This window comes from Camelus ferus, chromosome 15, assembly GCF_009834535.1.
Source record: "Camelus ferus isolate YT-003-E chromosome 15, BCGSAC_Cfer_1.0, whole genome shotgun sequence".
Taxonomy (NCBI): domain Eukaryota; kingdom Metazoa; phylum Chordata; class Mammalia; order Artiodactyla; family Camelidae; genus Camelus; species Camelus ferus.
The window spans coordinates 11478111-11502214 of NC_045710.1; the positions used below are offsets into that span (position 1 = coordinate 11478111).

At 39.2% G+C, this 24104-nt stretch overlaps 1 protein-coding gene across 1 annotated transcript in view; it reads left to right on the top strand.

Moving 5' to 3' along the window:
* The first annotated feature begins 1852 nt into the window (after window positions 1–1852).
* The window catches only part of VSNL1 (visinin like 1), a 101029-nt gene continuing 78777 nt past the window's right edge, over window positions 1853–24104 (top strand). Inside the window, exon 1 of the mRNA XM_006191380.3 lies at window positions 1853–2186. The gene's annotated coding sequence lies outside the window, so the exon portion shown is untranslated. The remainder of the gene's footprint in view (window positions 2187–24104) is intronic.

The following is a 24104-nucleotide window of genomic DNA, read 5'->3' on the forward strand; positions in this document are numbered from 1 at the left end:
TTTGAAAGCTTAGGAGACTGTCTCCATGGCCAACCAAAGCGACTTATCTAGAACTGACTGACTTTTGCCCCCACCCCATCCAGAGAAACAGCGACTGGGCCGGGCGAGCCCGGCTGCGCAGTGCGCACTGCGGGCGGGGAGCGCAGGGCTGGTGCCCGCCAGATTCGGAACCTGCTGAGTTGCGGCAGCGCGCCGGGGCCGCGTGCCCTGCTCCGCGCCACTCCACGCTCCGGGTTTCCGCGGTCACCAGCACCGCGCGGAAGAGCCCCGCCGGGAGGGCACTCGGGCGAGCTCTGTCCCGGGAGTCCCGAGAGTCCCGAGAGTCCCGAGAGCGCTCTTCAGCTCAGCGCCACCTGCCCGAGGCGTCTGGCCCAAGGAAGCGCATTCCTGGGCTGTGGGCCGGCCAGGATGGCTCTGACCGTGAGGTAGCGGCTTAGGCGTCACTGCCAGAGGCCCTCACCTAGTATAAGCCTTCCAAAGCCAGAGACTCCTCGGGCGGAGCTTTATTCGGCCATGGCATACGTAGTCTCTGCTTCTTCCAAGCTGGACAACTCCCTCCACCCCCACCCCAACAGCCAGGGGTAGGCTGTCTCCTAGCAGCGGAGATGGAGCCCTTTTGCCAAGGGAGATACTCTTGGTGTCCTCAGAACCGAAGGGTTAACTGGTTTTCCTGGACGTAATAAGGTGTTTGAAGGCACTTTGCAAATTGTAAAGCTCTGCTTAAAGAGAACATCCATCTTCACTGCGCCTTCTGAATTTCCCTCTCTTGAAAATAAAATTCCACCTGAATATAAATCTCAAGAGGGATTTTGTTCACTGCCTTTATCCTCAAAGCATTTAAAGTGTCTAAAGTCAATAGGCAGACGGTCAATGAATAACTGTTAAATGAATATACAAACAACACACTTGAGGAAATTGATCAGGTTGGGAACATGTGGGAATTCTCATTGCTTTCCTGGTAGGGAGGCGCCCAAACATTGGCTGGGCACTATTCCTTGCCAAGTCTTCTAGGCTTTGGCAAGTACAGTTGGAATCGGGGGAGGGCTGGCAAACGTATGCGCACTTCAAGGACACAAAAGGGGGCTTTATAAGATGGCTTGGTCCAAGACCTCTACCCTGGATTCCAAGGTTGGTTCATTCCCTCTCCTTCACTGCCCCCCACCCCACCCCAAGCATATTCAGTAAACCTTTATTAAGTGCATAAAGAAGGCGCTTATTAAACGTTTATTGATGGTTAGCGCGATTCGTCCAAGGTCACCCAGGGCAAGAAGCTTCAGACCAGCTCCCTTCAACGCACATTTCTCCAATGCCTTGTGGACCAGGACCCTCCTGAGAACTGGAGTACTACAAGGCCTGGCTCCCAGTACTCCTAGTATAAGATGCTCGGAAGAAACGGCCCAAGCAGAGTGCCCACCATAAGGATATCATCGCAGGGAGTCGGGGAGACGCGCTCACAGCTAGCTGGGAACGCTTCCTTCGGAGAAAGGGATTTCTACAGTTTTCTCCTTCACCTTATAGCCTGACAGAGGATGGGCGGGGGCCTCTAGGGCTGAGGGCAGCGGGAAAAGCAGGTTCCACATGTCCCATCTCTGACCTCAGCCTTCACCATCACGCTGGGCAACCGCGGGGCGTGGTGAGACCAACTCGCTCTGCCTGTCCAGGTGCAGGTTGCTCCTTTGGCCAGGCTCCCTTTTCAAATCTACTTTCCTTTTGAGTTTCTGCTAAAATCTGGAGACATGGAATCCACCTGCGGAAACTCCGCGCCCCTCCAACTGAGCATGCGTCAATGCCTGGCTGCTTTTGGTCACCCGCTCCCGAGCTCTCCAAGCTGGTGCTGCGGAGCGGGAGGAAGAGGGGGAGGAAGGAGAAGGGGAGGGGGTGCCTGGAGAGGCGGCGGCTCGCGCGCCTGCGCATCCAGCTCCAGGGACCCTAGATTTTCTATGGGATTCCCAATCTGCAGCAGAGACTTACCGGAGCGTGTAGCGGCGGCGGCTGGGCTTGCAAGGCGCTATCCAAGAGAGATTTAAGCAGCCTAGAGCTCCAGAGGGAAAAAAAGCGCGAGAGGACCACACAGAGAGACGGCTTAACCGTTTATCTGAATTGAATATATACATACATATATTTATTTATAAAGAACTATTGAGTTTTGTCGTTTTCGTTAAGTGACCGGGCGCAGCGCTATAACTGTAAGTGGAAAATACAATCTTCGTTGCATTTCTGCATATGTAGTGCAGCCAGTTGTCTGGGAGATGCTTTGACTATTGTCACATACTTTGCTTTGCATAGATCCATCTAAATGCATGCTGCCTATTGCTTTGGTTAATGCTGGTGATCTGAACGTGCTGTTAGTCCATGGGGGACCTTTTGGAATCATGGGGGTGGGGGAAGGGAAGTGTTTATATGCGGCGTGTTTGGGGGATTGTCTCAGGCTAGATTTAAGGTAGGTGAAACAGAGGTGCTTTTTAAAGTTTGTCTATAAATAGGAAGATTTCCTTACACAGATTTAAGTAGCTAATTGACCGATTGGGAAGTTTTCTGGTTGCTGATAAAACTATTGAAAGTCGCAGTCAAGTACCAACCTGTCATCCGTGGGGCTGGTGCACCATTTTTCTCACCGTGGAAGAGCAGCGAACGTGTTTGCTAAGTAAAACTGAGTGGACGAGATGGTGTGGACACCAGGGTTGGTTTCCAAGTGGGATGCCAGTGTCTAGAACCACAAAGCTAGGCGCAAAATAAGTATATTTCTCCGTTAGTATTTAGAAATGGGTAGATAATTTTTCGGCTTTAATTTTTTGTCACGATGGTGAGTGGGCAGAAAAAGGAAAGATGTTCAACCGCCCGGTCAGCCGTCTATTTTGAACAGTCTGAGATTCAGAGCCGCCGAATGGAGACCGTCAGACCCAAACTAGTTACCTGCCTTTTCATCCCGTATTCGAATTCTTGAATGCAGGGTTGAAAAATGTAAACCTAGATGTTTTACCTTTGGTAGTGTTTCTTGAAAGGAGGAAAGGTCGTTTCGTGTTTTGAGTTAAAACGGGTTGTTCCTCTCCCAGAAAGGGAAGCAGGGTCTTTGCAAGGTCAAACCCCTTGTGGAAATCAGGGGCGCTGGTGAATTGGGGGAGGGGGCAGGAAACGGTGATGCTCCGTGTGAGTGCTCAGCACTGCCCGATCGATTGGTGCCCTGTGAGATGCCAGAGTGGGAATCCATTTTTCTAGAGTTACCCTCCTGTCCATATTTTGGAGACTGAATTGAAATGGAAGTGCTAGTGGGTGTAGAAAGAACATATGTATACTGTCTGTGTATTACATCCCACTTGAAGACAAGAGGAGCAAGAGAGTTGTATTTCTACATATTAATTTTTTTTAATTTAAAGGAATTTCACATTGAGACAAATAAAAAATGAAACTCTTGGAAAAGCCCATTTTACCCTCACTACCATTTATACTGCCTACGTGCGTTTGTTGTCATTGGAGGGGGGAGGAGGGGGTCCTGCATCATTGAACACCTCACTCATGAGTACACTCTCATTCAGCTTGGGTGTTAATAACCCCAGAAAAACGCTGCACTGAAGCAGACTGGCAGAATGGCATGAGACAGGCGGACAGGAGAGGAGTGTGGCCAGTGTGTGCTGGGTTTCCATGGAAAAAAGCAGATCCAGTTTCTGGCATGAAATGAAATAAATTTTACCCTAGATAGGACAGATCATTACAGGACTTTTTCGGCCCTTTAGTCAGTCCAATTGTATGGAACCCTCTGAAGGAATTTTTAATTTATTCAAGTGGATGAAATGTGACATAGAAAATTTGAGAATACATTGTCCTTGGAAACCCAAAGTGTAAATCATACCATTTCCCTGTTCCTCCCCTCTTTACTCCAGGGCAGGGGCACCAATCATTTGTCATAACTGAGCCATACTCCGTGTCATCACTGAGAGTTGGAATCAGCTCCCTGAAAGGTGCAGCAGGTGTTGCACTGCATTGATAAATAGGTGGTGGAGCAAGAAGGGGAAACCTGGTACGAAAGCTCATAGATATTTGCTCTTAGATACCCTGGTTTATAGGCTGACAGTTATAGACGGTCCCATTCGAAAGCGTCTAACCCAAACCCCTTGTTTCCCAGATGAGGAAATTGAGGCCTGGAGCCATGGAGCTACGAGGAACTCAATCAACTTCTAGTTTATGAAATAAAGAATTAAAAAATAATGTTGAGTAGAAGTGTTCCCCCCTCTCTGCACTTTTAGCATCCTCAGTAACATTGCTGAAATCTTCAAATAATTGCCTGTTCCCTAGCACATCTTTTCAGAGAGTCCCAAGGGTTCCTTTTCACACCACTCTCTTTTTTTTTTTTTTTTTTTTTTTCTGTGAGGTCTCTTTCTGTCTCTTTTCTGTTGCCCCTCACGTCTGATATACCCACCTCATTTAGATGTTTAGCGTGCACTTTCTGACACTTCAGTCAATTTCTTTGCAATCCTTGGAGTTTTTGGAGAGAACTGGCAAGCCAGTCTGAATCTTCAGATCCTGTTTGAAAACTGTCCCTGCCCATCTCCGTCCGCTCTCTGCTTTATTCCCCAGAATCCTCCAGGGAATCCAGCCATCTGAGATACTGCAGGCATCTTCCCCTCTTTTCTACCTGTCTCATCTCCTCCAGAACTGCTGCAGCTGCAGGCGCTGGGACGGGGTGCAGTGAGGAAGCTGCAGTGTAAACACACAGTGGGCTCTGCCAGCTCTCCTCTGGCTCCTAGAAGGCAGAACCCAAATCCAAGGTGCTCAGCTGTCTCCAGTCTTGATGGAAATCCTCCAGATGAAGCCACCTGCAGAGAAGGGGATTGAGGGTTGGTCAGGAAGACTGAAAGAAGATGCTTGATTGATTCAACCTGCTTCTTTAGAAGCAGGCACTAAAGAGAGCAGAGCAGCTGCTTTTTTAAATCTTTAGCTCTTTCAAAGCTCCATCTTGCTGGACAGGGACAACAAAACAGGCAATAATACCGTCCTAATTTGCCCTTCTCTTTCTTTCCTTTTTTTGTTTTTCTCTTTTCCATTCATTTGCTTTCTCTATTTCTCCCTCATTTTCTCCCTTTCACCCATAAAAATTTCCTGAATGTCTATGCAATAAAGCTCTAGGCCTTTTAAAGATAATGCAGGCATTCCTGTTTCTTCCTCAAAAGTATAATCTCCTAGGCACTCAGAAAGAGACCAAGCCACCACCAGGGTCCCCTTGGGGGAAATGCCAGGAATTCTAACCTGAAAAAGCTGAGGCCTTGGGGGAAGCTTGAGAAAGACAGGATCTGAGTTTCTTCCTCATTTGAAAGATTAGCTAAATGCCCTTGGAAATTCTTCAGGAAGCCAAGGAAGCAAGGTGGCGAGCTTCTCACCACATTCCCCAATTAACAATTATTTAACCACTCCCCTCATGGTAAACCTTTACTGAGTTGGGATGAGCTCTGTCTTGGACAGAGTTTGTCCCTAACAAATGCTCTTGGGTCAGATGTCACCTGGTCTTGCTGCCCCATTCTGAAAACAGGCATGTCCAAGCTGTTCTGAACACCACACAGTTTCTGCAGACATCAGTGACTGGTAGCTGCTAAATATCCTGCCTTGATTTGCTGTGCTTTGAATCTCATTTTGTAATAAGATAGCATGATTAGAATTGTTGTCCTGGGCAAGCTGTAGGTTTTCTGTTTGGGTTGTATATAGGTATGCATTCCCAAACATTGCTGAGGAGTTCCCTGGGGACTTTTCATAGAATGACAGTATAGTATCAATACCAAATGTGTGGTTTCCTAATTCGCAAGAGCAAAATATGTTTAATGTCGTTCTAAAGGTCTTTTTCTTTGTATGAGTGATTTTTATACTCCTATGATTAGTGATTATTTAGGAAGACAGGGAGTTTCTTCTTACAGAAGGGATCAAATGCATTTAATCTAAGATAGAAATTGACAATGTGCATCTCAGTTACATTTAGTAGACAGAAATAAATTAATTTTCTAATGTATCAAATGGCATAGAGACTACTTTTTTATTTTATTATTTTATTGTATTTTATTTTATTTTTGAGATAAATTAATAAACAATTGATATTTCTGCTATCCTAGTGGTTTATTCACATAATAGAGTATATGAACTGGATGGGATCCATATAAATTACCTAATCCATCCCTTCAGTACATAAAAAACAAAGTATAGTAAGGAACATTTTTATCTTAAGGACATACCTACGACGTAAAAGCACATTTCACAAAGGCAGAAATTTTAATGATCTTTTTCATATTTCCACAGTACCACTACAATGTCTTTTATATTTTATATTAGATACTCTAATATTTCTCAGAGATTTGTTCTAATAAGAATTAGTTATATGTACCTTGTTAATTATGTTAAGAAATTAAATAATTTCTACTAAAAGCATGTGCACAGTTAACACTGCTTTAAATATCTTTACGTTACTAAAAGAAAAAGGACTAAAGTTTATCTTATAGTTTATTTTCAGTAAAGATATAAAAGCACTATATTAATACCTTTCAGCACGCTTTTTAATCCACTTACAGAGTATACTCCATTTTATCTCTTGGGTAAAAATATAAATTATTTTTGCATATTTACAAGAATTGATATCCATATGTCAAAGAGGGAGTGTAAACCTAGATTATGGTAGATATGTACACCATTTACTTAGATCATGGGTCTCTTGAACTATGGAATTATTTGAACGTGTGCACATGGTGAAGGGACCATAACACTGGATTTCTCATTTACAGTTTGTTTCTAAAGATAGCTTATGCTCTCTTAAGTGAATCAAAATAGTTTGAGTTGCTTCCAGCTTCATTCATTGAGAACTCCACACATGGGATCTTGGGGGTGCTTTAGAAACTGCTTAATGAATGAAACAGAAATGGAATAGCAAATTACTGAAGAATCCTCAAAGCAGTTTGACACTTTAATAATAAGGTGCCTGTGAATACGTTAAAGAGATGTTCTATACCCTTATCAGCTGACTTAAAGCATGCAAGTCAGGCGACTTGTCGTGATCCTTATGTTTTCTCTGGATTTCTCCGTTGCCTTACTTCACTGCAGTGCTAACACAGATGACTTGCTGTGTTTTTGTTGTTGTTGTTGTTGTTGTTGTTTTTCGTTTTTTTAAAGACAATGCACTGCATTTCTAACCATTTATTGGATTCTTTTCAGGTGAACAATCTATTTCTTTCTGTTCAAAATTGCAATATAAACTTGGTGTACTCTCATTCACCAAGTGGCTTTCAAGCTTAATATATCTAATACAATAATTGCTGAACTTTTTAAAGTAGAGGCTCTCTTAATTTAAAAAGATTTCATTTTTATGAACTTTTACTCGTAAAGGCAAAGTGCTAACAAATCAGTTAAATTTACTTGCAATTGTTACAGAGCTGTAGAATGAATCCAGTTTCTCTTTATTCTTGCTCATATAGGGACTTTTCTGAAAATAGGAATCTGTCACTTTAAATGCATTTTTTCTCCTTTCTTTGGATCTTGTTTATTATCTCTTAGGCTCTGAAAGACTATGAACTTTCGAAGAGCTCAATGTAAATAGATTTTTTTGCAAATTATTAACATGTTAAATGTGCTTTGCAGCCTGGCTGAATTTTTTCCAACGCCAACAAGTAGATCCTAATATTTCTGTTGTTTCAGGCTTTAGAATGTTTATTGCAGTTGAAGACTTCTTAGAATAGTAGATTCTGGTACTACTGGAGTTTCTGGTGTTTTATATTTTGGCTTGGTTTTATTTATTTGTGAATAGTGTGATTACTTCTGATTTACTGAAACCCAATCTTAAATAAAAATTTCCCATTGGAGACCCATTAAGCATTATCAATAAAGTTGATACACTTATTAATACAATATCTTATTTTTAATGTATGAAATAGTGCTGTGTAAGTCTGGCTTTTAGTTAACAATTTCTGTTTGTTGGAATTCTTTGGCATTTGATGTTACGAGTTAATGAAGGACTATCCATTTTGTTTATTCCAGAAGTTCAAGTGTTTCTGAAATTTACACATAAGGTGCTTGGTGTTTGCTTTCCTGCTCATGTGGGAAATTTCATGAGAAATAAAAAAGAAATTGTGAAATAATTTTAAATTCTAAGCAAAATTGTTAGTTTTTCTTTTAAATGTTTATGAGTCTTTATTCCTCAGAGTGAGATGAAAACCATCCATTCAGTTTTCTCCCATCTTTAGTTTGTGAATAGAGAAATTTCTCAGCTCTCACCAAGGTTTCAATTGGCTGAAAAGAAATTATGAGAGGAAGTGTAAGCAGTAGTTTTCAAGCTAGATACACTTAGATAAAAATCCCCAATTCCGTAGTTTATTAGTTCTATGACCTTGAATAAGTTGTTTGACCTCTCAACCTCAGGTTCCATTTAAAATAGCAATTCACAGAATTTGTGAACAGAAAATAGAAGACTATATATGTAAAGAATATAATATAATGCCTCATTATTGAAAATGTGCAGTAAATGATAGTTATAACTATCATCATTATCATCCCCCTTTCATCAGAAATCAATAGTTCATGAAGCACTTCTGTCTCTGGGTTGTAGTAATCCCCCTCATAATGGAACCTCTGAACAAGGAATTGAGCTATGACCAGTGAACAGTTAACAGTGCTTAACCTACCTTGTAAAACAAATGTCTATTAAGTAAATATGCCAAGCACCGTGTAGTCACTGCGGGATCAACAGTAAATAAGATACAATCTCAGCCTTCAAGGAATTTATGCCTAATGAGAAAGATAAGTGCCATTCAGTAAAGTCAAATGAAATAAAAAGGTGATGTAGATGCAGAGAAGAGAGAATTTCTAGAAGAAACACCTACACTGAGACCTCAAACTTCCCATTTCTCTTTTTCGTTATTTAAGCGCATCCTCTTTCCATTCTTCCTTTCCTTTGCCATCATCTCCCTACCATATAATACCAGCATATGATTGGACACAACAGAATACGGAACTGAGAGCACATTTTTTAAGCTTGTCTCTTTATTGGATACATTTTAAGATTCTCTATTAATTATTTTCCAATGTGGCTAAATAATGTGGCCTTTGTTGCCCACCCAAGCCTCCAGGGGGTCACTGAAACTCAGTGAAAACATTTCAAGAGCCCTGCCTTTGTTTAAATATTATGCGATGATACTTCTATCCTTTAATAAACCTTCCAAAAAAGGAATTTCTTTCTGATACTCTCCATTCACCTCCCTTATTACTCCAATTAATTTCATGACTAACCTTTCAGTGTGTATCTGTGGGAGGACTCATATGATCTATTCTTTCATTCTTTTCTCTCAGGGCTTTTATGATGAGGAAAATTTACCTACCAACTCCTCTTTCCTACTGAACCAAAAACTTGTTTCTAGCCCCTCTACACGCACATGCACACAAATCCAAAATGACCTTATTGTCTTTAGCTTTTCTAAGAGCCTTTTCACTTCTCCCTAGCTTTTTCCTCCCTCCTCCCATTTCCTGCTCTGTTTACTAGGGGAATTTCAAGTATATTTCTTATCTGTAGATAAAAAGGAGCATCCTTTTCTCTCTTTGAAATCTACAAAAGTTGCACACAAATTCTGAGGTTCTTTTGTGTAGTTGGAGTCTTCGATGATTCACAGAAATAGGCAGGACTTTTAGTTTTAATTAACTTGATAATTAACTTTCTTTTTTTCTCACTTGGGAAATGGGAAAATGGAATAGTATATTTACCTTACAGGAAAATTGAGGACACCGTATATGTATTTATATACCACCTAAAAGAGCTTAATGCATAATAAATAATTCTTCTTCCCCCTCCAGACCTCTACCTTCCCTCCCACGTTTCACCATTTCTCCTGGTCTCACGTTCTAAGTGTTCTGCTCTTTCCAAGTATATTTGTCCTAACTTGCTGATGGTTAAATAATAGAGAATACACATATTCCAGGTAGCACGGTGAGTGTGGTCCTGGAGAAGGTATACTAACTGAATCAACACCCTAGCGTAGACCTGTGTTCCTGAATCTGTTTGGGAAAGTCTTCCATTCATTTAAGACATGCCTCCTACTGAAGTTCCCAGAGCTCCTAATGACTAAATGTGCAACCGATGAGCAATCCTCCCCCATCCAGTGATTTACAGGGCTCTTCATAAATTATGTCAGAGCAGATCTGCCAGTCTTTAATTGTCTTCCACTTTATCCTTCCTTTACCTTTTCCTCCGAGGTGACTTGAGTGCATTTGAAACATTCTGATGACATCCTTACTTCACTTCTTTGTGTCAGGTCTAGCACTGTCACTTACAGACTTTTTGTCCATCAAATGTCCATCAAGTAACATCAAATAAATGGCAGAAAGGGACTGCTTAGTGGAGCACACAGTGCATGCTGCAGAGCCTATTTGAGTCAGGGTTAGCCTCTCAGAGCATTTGTCTGTCGAAGTGGACACTAATGCACGTTGGCTAAGAGCGGAGAACGACTCTCAAAGTGGGAGTGAGGGAGCGGTGCACATACAGACACACACACACACACTCACACACATACATGATACGCACACAGTCAGTTCAATGTATTGTCATAGATTATTTTACATTTGTAAGCAAAATACTCAAGAGCAAACAGCTTTACTGTAAATCAGTGCTTGTGAGATGGCATTAAAAGGAAGGCCTTTTGAAAGTTTTCTCATTCTAGGTGAAGTGGCAGAGTTGAAAGGGAAGGTTTAAATTTGGTGCTAAGGACATTTTAGACATTGTTTCTTTAAAGAATTATTTCCAAGACTCTCATAGTTACTTCCCCTCAAAGAGTTCTGTGGAAACCTTTTTTGAGGCAAGTAGTGCTTCCTACATCCCATTCTTAAATATTTTCAGTGCACATTTTCATATTAATAAGCCTGAGTGGTCCTGTTGTAAAGACCCTAGTATCCATTCAGCTTTGTTTAATCTTGTTTCCAAACCTGTTTGCACAGAGAACTTATGTTAAAATACGTTAATTACCATCTCCCTGTCGTTCTGAAGACCCTAGTTGGAAAAGAGGGACAAAAACTAAACTGTATGTAATGAAAAGTACACTAAGACTAGGAGTCCTTAATTGTGCGTTTGAGGCATCACAACTATGCGTTAGTTATTATAAGTGTGAAACCCTGGAAAAGTTACTTTACTTTTCTGAGTTTTAGTTTTGTCCTATGAAAATAAACATGGGACTGCCTACCCTCCCTAGTTAGGAATTATTGTGAGATTGAGATGACTTTGAACATACTCTGTACACCGTATAGTGCCATGTAATCGTAAGAAATTTGTGATTATCATTCAACTTCAGAATTTTAGTTTATCTTTAAAATTTTTTAATTAATTAATTAACTTGGGGGGAGGTAATTAGGTGCATTTGTTTGTTTGTTTATTTAAAGGAGGTACTGCGGATTGAACCCAGGACCTTGTGCATGCTAAGCACACACTCTACCACTGCTATACTCTCCCCCCAGCTTTGATTTAAAATGTGTATAATTTAAGAATCAAAGTATTGATCTTGTGCAGATCATTGCATTGAGGTTATATCTGCTAAAATAAGCCCCCTGTCCCCTAGCCTCCCCCGTCTCAGGTCCTAGGATAGAATGACAAATATATGGCAACTGTAACCAGGTCTTCACACAGTTAAGCTGAAAAAATGATTTTGAAAAAAAATAATTCTGGAAAGAAAACCTAAATTACTTAATATTTGAGAGACATCTTCTCTATTTGTCTCAGGATTTCTCATGCTGTAGTTGGGTTCACAGCCTTTCTCAGTGGCGTAAACATGTCTCAGTTTTCAGAGAGACTCTAGTGGGAAGAAAGGCAACCATGGTCATGCCCGTGTGTTTGTTCCAGCAGGGAAGCTTTGGAAATGAGATTTTTATCCTGATGCGGGAGGTCTGTGAGGGCAGCTGGGCCTTCATTCCTGGATTCATCATGTGTATACAGATCTGAACAATGTAAGGACAGTGAAAACCGATTGGGGAAAAAGAAGAGACCCACATGTGCATGTGTCCAAAGGGAATCCACTTTGGACAAGCTCTGTGCCTCTCAGTGCAGGCCAACAGGGACAATGGCATCTCCTCAGGGACAATAGCAATTATTTCTCGTGAGCTTTCGCGGCTCTGATTATCAAAGTCTGATTCTTCCCTGGGAGTTGTTCCCTACTCATTCTAGCTGACAGTTACCTCTCAGGCCTCTTATCACATCTGACTCACAGTCACTTGTGTTTGTGCCAGGTTGCCTATGAAACTGGAAGTCTCTTGAAAGGAGATATGTCTGATAAGTTTTGAGGTCCCCTTTAGAGAGGTGGCCCCTGGAGGACAGCTGAAGAGGAGTAGGAGCAAGTCAACCGTGCACGGCCCCATCAATAAATTGTAGAGTTTGCAAATCTCCAGCTATTAAAGAGCTCACAGATACCCAGAATTATGCGAAGCAGCATTTGGGCATCGTACTCACAAAGGGTGTCGATAGCCAGGTCACACTAGTATCAGTGAAGTAAGACTTTCCCATTCCTGCATGGGAAGTAAGGAATTCCCATTTCCTGCATACCCTCCCGTTCTTGACCCCTCCCTAGAAGCAGCAGAGCAGACAATGGAGGAGGGATGCAAGCAGGATGAAAAGCCAGATTACAACCTCTTCTCCACTGCCTAGTTCAAAAGTGAGCTGAGAAAGGAGAGAGTGGGTTGGATATATAGTGGAAATTTACATTGAAATTAGACTGAATTTGTTAATACCTAGAACCAACCACTTTTCTGATACCTGAAAGTGACCTGAAAAGATATAGATCAGCCCAATATATCATCCCAGAATGGGAAAGGGGGACACAGGAGAGCATGTTTGAGGCAGTGATGAGAAAATAAAATCTAGCCAACCCATTCGATACTGGTTATAAAAGGAACAATACAAAATGGCCAGTGATTCATTCATAAAACAAGAGATATAGGCCAGAATTGCTGGTATAAGGTATTGGGAAGAAGAAACTGGTGTAAACTGGAGTGGCACAGGAAGGTGGTCTGGATCCAGGTCACTAATGGTACAGGAGAACCTGGAAAAGAATGATATTCTTCCAAAGAAGTGCTCTGTAGATGACCATGGACACAGAGGGCTTATCTCATTTATCTTTGGCTCTTAACCACAATCAGATTTATGCGAATGTTGGAAGTTATCTTTAGGTTAAATCAGGAGAGCAAGAAATGAAAGCAGAGATAATTTATGCGTGGTGATAACGTTAAATAGTAATGGTGTAAAGAATTTAGGGTGAGTAGGGCACTGCGTTGCACAGTGACACGTGTTACTTCATTGAATCCACATTACAGCTCTGCAAGGTAAGTGTCTGCAGAGTAAGCTTCATTTTATGACTAAGAAACTGTGTGTCTCAGAAGGTAATTTGTTCAAGATCACACAGCTACTAAGTGATAAAGGAGTTACTTAAATCCAGGACTCTCTCTGCATATCTACACAGGCTTTTTTTTTTTTTTCCTTTTTTCAAAAAACTTTTTGTTATAGAAATCATACAAATTTGAAGAGAATCATGTAATGAACGCCCATGTACCCATCACCCAGCTTTAACCATTATTAAAGCTACTTTGCTTCACTTCCATAGCCATCCTTCCCCTCCAATGACTTAAATTAAGACATAATATCATTGCATCTATAAATATTTAAATACATATCTAGAAGGACTTTTTAAAACATGTTCACAATATTATTATACACCCAAAAAATTACTTACCATCGTCAAATACCTAGTCAATGTTCCAAACTCATAAGTATTGCTATAGTCTATCTGAATCAGGATCCGAATAAGGTCTAGGTATCCCAGTAGGCTAGTAGATCACACCTGTTTTATAGAAGACATGCTTTTCACTAGAGGGAAGTATGGTATGGATAAAATGTACATGGCTTCAAAGATAATTCTAGATGCTCTGAACAAGTTACCTAACTTGGAAAATGAAAAGTATATTCCTGAGATTGACTGCAAGGATTAATAACATAAGGTCTATAAAAGTACTTAGAACAGTCTCTGGTACAAGGTCTCCAGTGAATATTAGTTTCTTTTCCTAAAAAAAAAAAAAAAAAAATTAAAAGAAAAAAATGGAACACTAGGCCAAGAAGCTTGAGGAATCTTCTTGGCGTGCTTCGGCTACTGATCTCTTGAGATCACTCTCATTTTGTTTCTGGATTGGAAATTTGACCACAGTTGTGCCAAAGTGGCTAGTGATTAATGGCTCTGAGTCCTCCCCACTGACATGTTCTGTATGGTTTCCCACATGAAAAGGAACGAAATTTGTGACTTTAAAATGATCTCAAATTCAGAAAAATGACAATATTGTAAGATATTTTTAACTTCATGTCAATTAAAAATAATAGAAAAAATTAAAATGTGATATCAAGTTAGCAGAGGTTAATATAACTTTACAGAAGTAGTATAATTTTAAAAACACAAAGAGGCAATTAATGTGATTCAGATTTGAGGGGTTTTTTGTTCCTATGAACTTGGGCAAGTCACTTTATTCCTCGAGGTCCCGGTTTTCTTAGGGTATGAAATAGAATTTCTGAATAAGATTATCTAAATAACCTACAGATCAGACATTGGCAACATGGGAAAATGGAAATAATATTGGACAATAAATCAAAGCCAAATTTGAATTCTGACTCCGTTTAATGGCTATGTGGCCTTAGGCAAATAATTTAATGTCTCTGAGCCTCAGTCTTCTCATTTGTCAATTTTAAATTATAACCTGTCTCACAAAATTGTAAAAACCAGAGACAATACATATTAAATGCCTAGCAGAAACCTATATTTAATTGATACTCAGTTTTTTTTTTTTAATAATGAGGTAGTATTTGCTGTTCTCAGAGCCTTTAATTTAAATTGAGAAATTCAATGAATTCATAATGAAGAAGTATAGAACTGAGTATAGCTGACAGGCTGTCTCTTGAATTGGGTACATCTAAAGCCATTTGTGAAGTTAATGGGTACTTTATGTAGAATATGGATGTTAGGGTTCAGAACATTGTATTTATAAAGGCTCATAGCCCAATGACAGTAACGTAATGTTCTTGTAGAGCTTATACCTGCTTATTTAGAAAATGTGAAAGTCAGCAGTTTTCTTCTATGTTATGTTGGAGCCACTTCCTAAAATGCCAACCAGAGGTTGCTGGTAAGGAGTACTTAGATTTTTGTCATAGGTCTGTAAAGTTATATTATCTGTGAATTGGAACTCACTGGGAGATGATATAATAGAAGGCAGGCCAAAAATTCATACAGCATTCCAGCTAGCTTCTCTGAATTGTACTTAATGGTTCCTGTGGTAGATAGCCAAGAATCACGCTATTTCTCTGAATTTGAAACTAACTTGGACTCACTCATTGTTATCATGGTAATTGAGTTTGTCTCATTATAACAGTGAGAATATTCCAATTTTGTGGTTGTCTTGAATTAGATATGGGTGCAAAATTTTTCTTTTTTAATTAAGTGAAGGAGACAAAGATTAGTTTTTCTTTCAAAAAGCTTTTTTAAAAATCCAGTTAAAAAATACTCATTTGACAAAACTAAAAACTAGAACTAAAGAGGGCTGCTGCTGGCATTCCAGATAATTCATTGAACAAATATTTGGTACTTCAAGTCTCTATTCTTATGTGACAGCTCTTAAATGAATTTCACTGAAAGCCAAGGATTTGCTCTTTTTGAGTACTTTTTCTAAGTAGGTAGAATAATACTCATTGTAGAGAATTTAGAAAGCAAAACAAAAGGAAAATCAGAAAAAGAATGAAAATCACCTACAATCTGTTATTTATAGGTTGTATTTTTCTCCTGTTTTCTAATTAAGACTACTTATTACTTTAAAATTTGTGTTCTACTTTTTTCCCCCTTAACACCACCCTTGCGATTAAAACTCTTCACAAAGGTAATTTTAAGACATTACACACCATCATATGTATGAGTGAGGTTTACTTCACTATTCTCTTACTGTTACACATTTTAACTTTTTAAATACCACTGAAGGGAACATCTTTGTGCACAAAGTTCACTGCCGTTTTAAGGATGTCCTGGACAATGTCCTTGGTGTAGATTTCTGGGCACCTCTAGCAGAATGAGTAATTTCTTGGAACCTAGGCTTTGCTGATTACTGATGGAGAATGGGATCCTAGAGAAATAGTAGGCCTGAGGAGTCATAACGTTTAGTCCTTTGTGGAAACTTTATCTAAAATAGGTAGTAGTTTTCAGGGCCCACTTTATCAGCAGGTGGCTGCATTCCTTTCAGAAGCTCTGAAAGGCCTCTTCTGAGCAAAACCTACCTACAGCTGCCTGAAATTTCATCACTTCTGTCACCTTGTTTTGGAGCAGGAAATAGGAAAGAGGGCCTTATGGAGGCTGAGATCTCAGAACGTTGTTTTCTACAATTTTTAATAGCATGCTTTGCCTTTAGTAGTATTACTACTGCCACCACTATCATCCTCTTCTTCACTGTCATTTCTAGTGTATTCTTCCCAACTCCTCTGTGAATTCCTAGAAAGCTGACACAGGGCCTTATTAATCTTTGGATCTCTCTTAGGTCCGTACATCTAAGGGGCATCACGGAACATAGTTGGGTGCTTTAAAACAGAATTCACTCATATATGTTTTAGGTTAAATAAATGTCTGACTTTTTTTTCTTGAAAGCAAGTTTTGTTAGAAGGGACTAAATATAAGACTGCTTGGCTCCCAGGAGGTGGTGAATGACAAGTTTTCTACATTCAGAGTTTGTTCTGTCCCAGGCCAGCCCTGTGCCCCACTTTGGCACTCCCAGGAGGCTAGGAGGCTCTCAACAGAATTTCACTTACTCATATGGCAAACACCCCTCTACTTCTACCATATGCCAGAGACTGAGTTTGATTCCAGGGTTTCAAATGTCCTTAAAACAAATGTCTGCCTTCAAGAAGCTCATGGTCTAAAGCAGAAGCTAAACAAAGTGGGGCAGCCGTCAAATGCATGTTAAAATGATGGCATTTTGACCAATCAGAAGACCTGTCTAGTATGGTTGCTTTTTTAAACACAGCATGGAGCAAATTGGCCAATATAAGCACATGCATGGTCTTACAGTGTTCAAGGTCCATGAATTTGGCACTCCTGGTCTCAAAGAAAAACTCCTGGATCCTGACTTTTGCTCCCATTTTAAGGTTATTTTTAAATGATTCCCATACCAAATGCAGGCAGTGTGAAAACCCAGCATTTACGGACTTATATTTTACATCAGTTATAAGAACAGTATTTATTAAAGTGAACAGCCTAATAAAAGAAAGTAAATTATAAAATAATGCCAATTCATTACTTCTTAAATCAATTAGACCACTAAAAGTGACTGACTTCCAAACATCGTGTTAGAAGGAAAATCATGGCTGTAGCATCACACAGACTTGAATTCAAACCCCAACATTATCACACGCTAGTTGCCATGGCTTCTGTTTCCTTGCCTAAAAATGGAAAGTCTACTTTTTATAGTCATCGTAAAGATTAAATCAGATTATACTTGCAGCATACCTCAGGCAGAGCTGGGGATAGAGAGAATGTGCAGTATCAGATAATCATCATCGTTATTGTTTACAGTGATATGTGAATAATTAAGGCCCTTAGGTCCTCCCAGGACTTATTTACAGAACAAAGCCCTTAGACTCAACTTCTGTTTCACCAGTGTATTCTCAGAACCAAGTTCACTGGTAAATATACCATAGATGCTCAATAAATACACATTGAATGAATCAGTAGATACCTAGGGGGCCCAAATACTTGTTTAAGAGTTGGAATAGAGAGGTGGGAAGTTCTGGCTGTATAGGGAAGATATTCCAGGGGCTAAAGACCCTTACATCTGCCAGAGTTCACTCATCTGAGTTCACAGAGTTTTACACCTGATGACATTCAAATGTTCCAAAACTCCCCAAAGAAAGGAAAAAGAAGACGACTGCCTGCTGAGATGTGCAGTGTTTGTAAACACTCATGCCACTTACCGTCTCTCTGTGCCAACAACTGCACAGGTGCTTTGCACGCATATTATCTCACTCATTTTCACAATAATTCAATGAGATAATATTAGCTCTACTTTAGGTGAAGAAATTGACACAAGGATGAAATAATTTGCCTGAAGTCCTGCAGTTTGTAAGTGATCTCTCTACACTCTGAGGCTGATCTGTGCCCTTCTCACTTCCTTCACCTTGCTGCTTTTATATTCACTATGTTGCTTTTACATGAAGTGCCATCTCTCTGGTTCATCAATTCCCTCCTTCTTTCAACAAATACCTGTTGAACATCTATCCTTTGCCTAGTACTAGATATAGAACGTGAACTAAAACAGCCACAATCCCTGTGCTCATGGAGATCAGAATCCAGTTAGGGAAACAGAAATTAAACAAATAATCACAAAATAGTATACAATGACAAATAAGATTAAGTAGCATGGAAGAAAAATACACAATGCTGTAAGGAAATGCAACAGGGAGACCTATTTTGAGCTGCTTGAAGTAACAGATTCCAGGGAAATCCACTGAGGTATAGATTTCCAACTCAGCCTCCTGGGATTGCTACTCAGTCATGTTTACAATGGCTGGGCCTTGAGAAGGATGACTGCTGTATTTCTCTTTGAGAAGAGGGGAATGGGCCCTGCTCCCAGGTTTTAGCATCTCCCACTTTATCCATTATTCACAAGACCCCCAATAACGAGGGCAAGAGGGCTTTTGATATCAGTGTATCTCCAAGAAAACCACACTCTGATGCTCAGGTCACTAGAATAGTCTCCAGATAAAGAAATCTACAAGCACCTGTGTGTCCAAGTACTCTTCCCAACCCCCCTCGATTGTTTCCATGTGATGTAGACATGTGGGTCTTTAAACTTGCCCAAGTGCCTCTACAATTCCTGAAGTTAAAAGTGGTTTTCATTGATTTAACAAATATTTATTAAGCACTTACTGTGTACTCTGAGGATATGAGACATTGTTTGTGCTCTCTCAGAGCTCACACTCCAGTGATGGAGACAGATAACTGACAGTCTAATAAGAATAATCATGAGAGACTTCTGGGGCACACAAACCCAAGCCTCCATTGGGTGAGGGCTGGAAGTGGGGTAACTTCAGGGACCACGACTAGGAATTAGCTAGACAATGGGGAAGGGGAGTAGGAGCCAAAGCAAAGTATACAATAATGGCAAGAAAATACTTTCAAATACATGTGTCTGACAGTGTGTTAAAGGGTTATAGAATATTTAGCAAATGATACGAGAACGGTATATTGGAAAGAAATGTGGATTTTGTAATCAGGCTCTGTCACCAAATATTCTGAATTATATGAATTATTTTATCATAGAATTTAGATAATGATACGTATGTGACAGTATTATCATGTGGCAATAAACATTGCCACATAAGTATCATTTGATACCTGGAATTTAGAGGTGGTAGTAATGATGGCTTTAATGAAAAGATCAATAACACTACATGTGGTTAATTTATATTGACTTCATTACATGCATTTATTTTTCTAATGCTCACAACTCACATGAAGAATTTTTATTGTTCTGACTATAAAAAACAGGAAATAGGGACTTAGAAGCAGTAAGTGACACGCCCACAGTCACAGAGCCAATAAATGGCAACACCAGAAAGTCTGACTTGACAGTCCATTTCTTAGCTGCTCTCCACAGTCTGCCGACAGTAGTCAATACATAGCTGTTATTATCATTATCATTATTATGATCATTATTTTCAATTTAAAGCTCTCAAGACTATAACCAGAATTCTATTAAATATCTACTATGCTTTTTTTTTTTTTTGAGCAAGATCTTGCAGCCTTATACTTTGCTGACAAATCGGTTAGAATTAGATTCAGCTTAAAATGATAGAAAATACCAAATAACAGTGGCTTAAATAAAAGAGATTATTTCTCACTTATGTAAAGAAATCCAGAGATGGTCAGTTCAAGGCTGGTAGGGGAGCTTCACAAAGTTCTCAGGGACTCCAGATTCCTTCTTCCCTTTACCTCCCCCATCCTTAACATGTCACTTCCGTCTCATGATCCGGTGTGGTTGCAGCCATCACATATGCTGTCAGTAAAGTAGGAAGGGGGGATGAAGATGCTTCCTTCCCTTTTAAGGACCCTTCCCTAAGTTAGACCTGATAGTTGGCATACATGCCACTGGCCAGAATTTAGTTACATTTAGCAAAACTCCTGCTATAAATTAGGGGTTTTATTATTAAGGAAGGAAAAAAAAATTTTCAAGGAAACGGAAAGCTTCTGCTGACTAGTAATAATACAATTTTAAAGTTATAATAAATATTTTAATTTAGATTATCAAATTGTTTTTTTTAATGTAATATAAAAATCATCACAAAAAACTCCAGTGTTTTAAATTCACACCTAAAGATCTAATCAACAATGTCTTTTATAAAGAGCATTGTTCCAGGGGTCATAACATCTTGGGTGTTCTTGTCTGGGCTTTGCTTCTGGCTTTTCATCTTGGTTGCATCACTTTCTCTTGCTGGGCCTCAGTTTTATCATATGTAGAATGAGTAAGGTTAAACTCAAATGTCTCTAAGATCCTTCCAGATCTACCTACTATTACTGAATGTCATAGGTAGATCTCATAGAATTTTAAAGTAGTATAAGTGTGTTATAGGGCAAAAATCTTGCAATGAGCCACTTTTCTCAGGAATAGATACAGATTTATCTCTGTGTATTTATACCTTGCCTTCTCTCAGAAAAAAATGAAAGATTTTTATTGTTCTTTATTTGTGCAAAAGCAACAGATTAAAAAATGAAATAAGCAGACTAAACATTGGGAAAGAGCTTAAGCGATCTTTTTTTTGCTGAGTATATTTAGGGAAAAATCCAAAGTTTCAAGTATAAACAAAAATGAATAAATATTTAAAAAGGAGACTGGATATAAGATAAATTATAAAAAACAAATAGCCTTTTCTTTTAGTCTGTCAAAAAAGCTCTCAGAAATGAAAATTGGAAAAATATTCTGTGTGCAATAGCAACCATGATGATAAAATATTTAGGATTAAAATTTTTAGGAAAGGCAGCAAAGTGCCTTATGGATGACAACTATAAAGTCTTATTGAAGAACAGAAAATATAACAACAAATAAAAAACAGCATAAAATATATATTTACAAATATAAATATTATTATAACAATTATAATGCCACAGAAATTTTTTGTTTTAGACATTAAGTTGTTTAACCTGATTTTAAAGTTTTAAAGCTATGGAAGACTACATTTTCAAGACTAAATAGCCAAGAAAGACATCAAAAAGAACACTCTGACCAGGTGTCAGAACATACTAGCATCATAATGAAATTAATATGGTATAGGAATAAGCAAATAGACCAGTGGAACAAAATAGAGAATCCACAAAAATATCTCATTTTTTCATGAGATTTTAATTACCAACAAAGTTTGCACTTTTAATTTAGTGAGAATAGTGTAGTTCATTTAATAAATAGCACTGGTACAACTGATTGTCCATTTAGAGGTAAACAAATTTGGATCCCTATCTCACACTATATAAAATGTATTCCAGATTTATTAAAGACTTCAATTTTTTAAGTGTTGGAAAAAATCTAGGAGCTATAACCTGGATGTACTAGGAAATAAACTATCAAGAAACTATAAAAGAGTAGTCATTTGATTACATAAAAAATGTAAGCTCCTATTATGTTAAAAGATGTTCTTAACATAAAAACTCAGTATGTTTTATTAAACTTTAGAAGACAAGTTTCTGTACTATCTGGACCTTAATACCTGATTTCATGGTTGAGAGTCAAATTACAACGTTCAAGGTAGAATGGGATCAGAAACCCTACAAGGAGGGAGACTGTATACTAAGAAAGTCTGGATGTGAAAGAGCAGGTCTGTTTTCAATAGATTTCTTAAATTGCCTCTTTGGGCCTCGAAAGAAGAAGAAAGTGTGATGGTTAATCGCAGTTCAACAGACAGTTTGTTAATCCAGTTTAACAGACTAATTGAGTGCTTATTATGTGCCAAGCCTGTAATGGAGAATTTTAGAAGCAAAAAGAAGATGGTCTCTTTCATGGAATTTATGGTAGGGAAAACAAAACAGATTATTAAAGGTTGGTCAGCTTGAATAAAGGGGAAGATTATGCTCCTGTGGGCATGTATAACAAGGAATCTAGCAATCTGAGAAATTCAGGACAGAGACAAAGTGAGATTTATGCTGAGATCTGCAGTAGGAGTGGGAGTCGGCCAGGGGAAGAGAGGCACAGAAAGAATTCTCCCAACACAGGTAATAGCATGTACAAAGAGCTGGATGTGATAGTGAATCTGGTGAGAAACTGGAGCTTAAAAAGGGTCTTGAAAGAATGGCATCAGATGAGGCTGAAGAGTTAGGTAGCAAGCAGCCAGGCTCCACATTGTGATGAATCTTACAAGGAGTGTTAAGGATTTTTTGTTTTGTTTTACTGGATCCTAAAAGCAACAGGAAGCTATGGAAAGTTTTTAAAAGGAAGTGACTTGATCAGACTTGCATTTTCAAAAGATCCTTCTGGACAACGAATTAGGAGGATTTAGATGGAAACAGAGAAGACTGGAGGCAGCTGTAATCATCCATATGAGACGTGATATTGTCTTTGGCTAGAATGGTACAGCATGGAGTCAGAGACTTGTACATATTTGGGAGATATTTAGGAGGCAGATCATACAGGAGCATAACTGTATTCGTGAAAAGAGTGGGAGAGAGAGAGAAAGATACTGGGTTTGTGGACAACTGGGTTGATGGTGATATAATTCTTCAGACAGAAAACCAATGTCAAGTATCTACTCTTTGTGTGACTCTTAATAATACAGCCCAGAAGTTAACAGAGAAGGTGACTCCCTTTATATTGTTCTAAATATGTACAGTCATCAGAATAAAAAATATGACTCACACCAAACACTAACCCAGCAATGAGGGTCTTCAATACTCCTAGCCTGTGGAACTAATATTCCATTTTTTAAATTATTATTATTATTTTTTTAATTTTATTTTGCTTTTGGTTTTTTTTGGGGGGGGGCGGGGGGAGGTAATTAGATTTACTTACTATTTTTAGAGGAGGTACTGGGGATTGAAACCAGGACCCCGTGCATTCTAAGCATGCACTCTACCACTTGAACTATACCATCCCCCTAATACTCCATTCTGTCGAGGTTCAGTTCAAATCTATTGAGGTTTTCTCAGGGCTGCAGTTTGTGTCAGGTGTTCTCAATCTTTTCCAGCACTACTTTATACTTCTAGGACTTCTTTATAGCAACACTTTTCCACACTCCCAAGATTAGTAATTGTGATTTCATTATCAGTTGATTGAAAGGGCACAGAGTGACAAATAGCTGCAATAAATTCAGCAGTGCTTCAAATTCATTTATTAAGTGGCAGTAACACTGACATATATTTGAAAAATAATGCATTGGTATGTGGAAGATACACTATTCCGTTTAGTGTTCATATGTATTCATAGACCCTTGGCAATAATTGAGTGGATTTTCCCAATTGAAGACTTCATCCAGCAATGCACAGGCAAAATTTTACCTTTCAGATAATCATTAATGTTTTTGTTTCAAATAAGAAGTGAAGCTACTGTGTACATGATCTCTTTAAGAACTGCACATTCTTTAGAAATCAAAGAATACATTTTTGCTCCCTCATGATGGCATTTAGACAGGGCCATGGGATTACGTAGGCAGGTATTTGCTCTACTCCGGAATAAACTGGGCCTGAGGTTTAGAACCTAGAGTCTTTCCCCAGAAGGGCACACCTTGCATTAAGGCAGTTTTATCTGCCTCTGAACATGATTATACGAGGAAGACTTATTTTAAGGATAAACATCAGAACTAGACCTAAGGAGACATCAGGAACCCGCACAACTCTCGGGATTTGCTGCTGCCTTCTTTTCTTGGTCTTGTGGAATCCAAGATGTTCCTCTCTCTATACATAGCATCTCAACTTCTCTTTCTGCAGTTTAGCTTTGCAGTCACTATTGATGAAGGATCCAGTACCATCTGCCTTCCATTCCAGATCCCTGAAAGGGCAAGTCTGATTACTTTTATCTCTATTTGCAGAGCCCTTCCCACCATCCAACCTCATTGGCTGGCC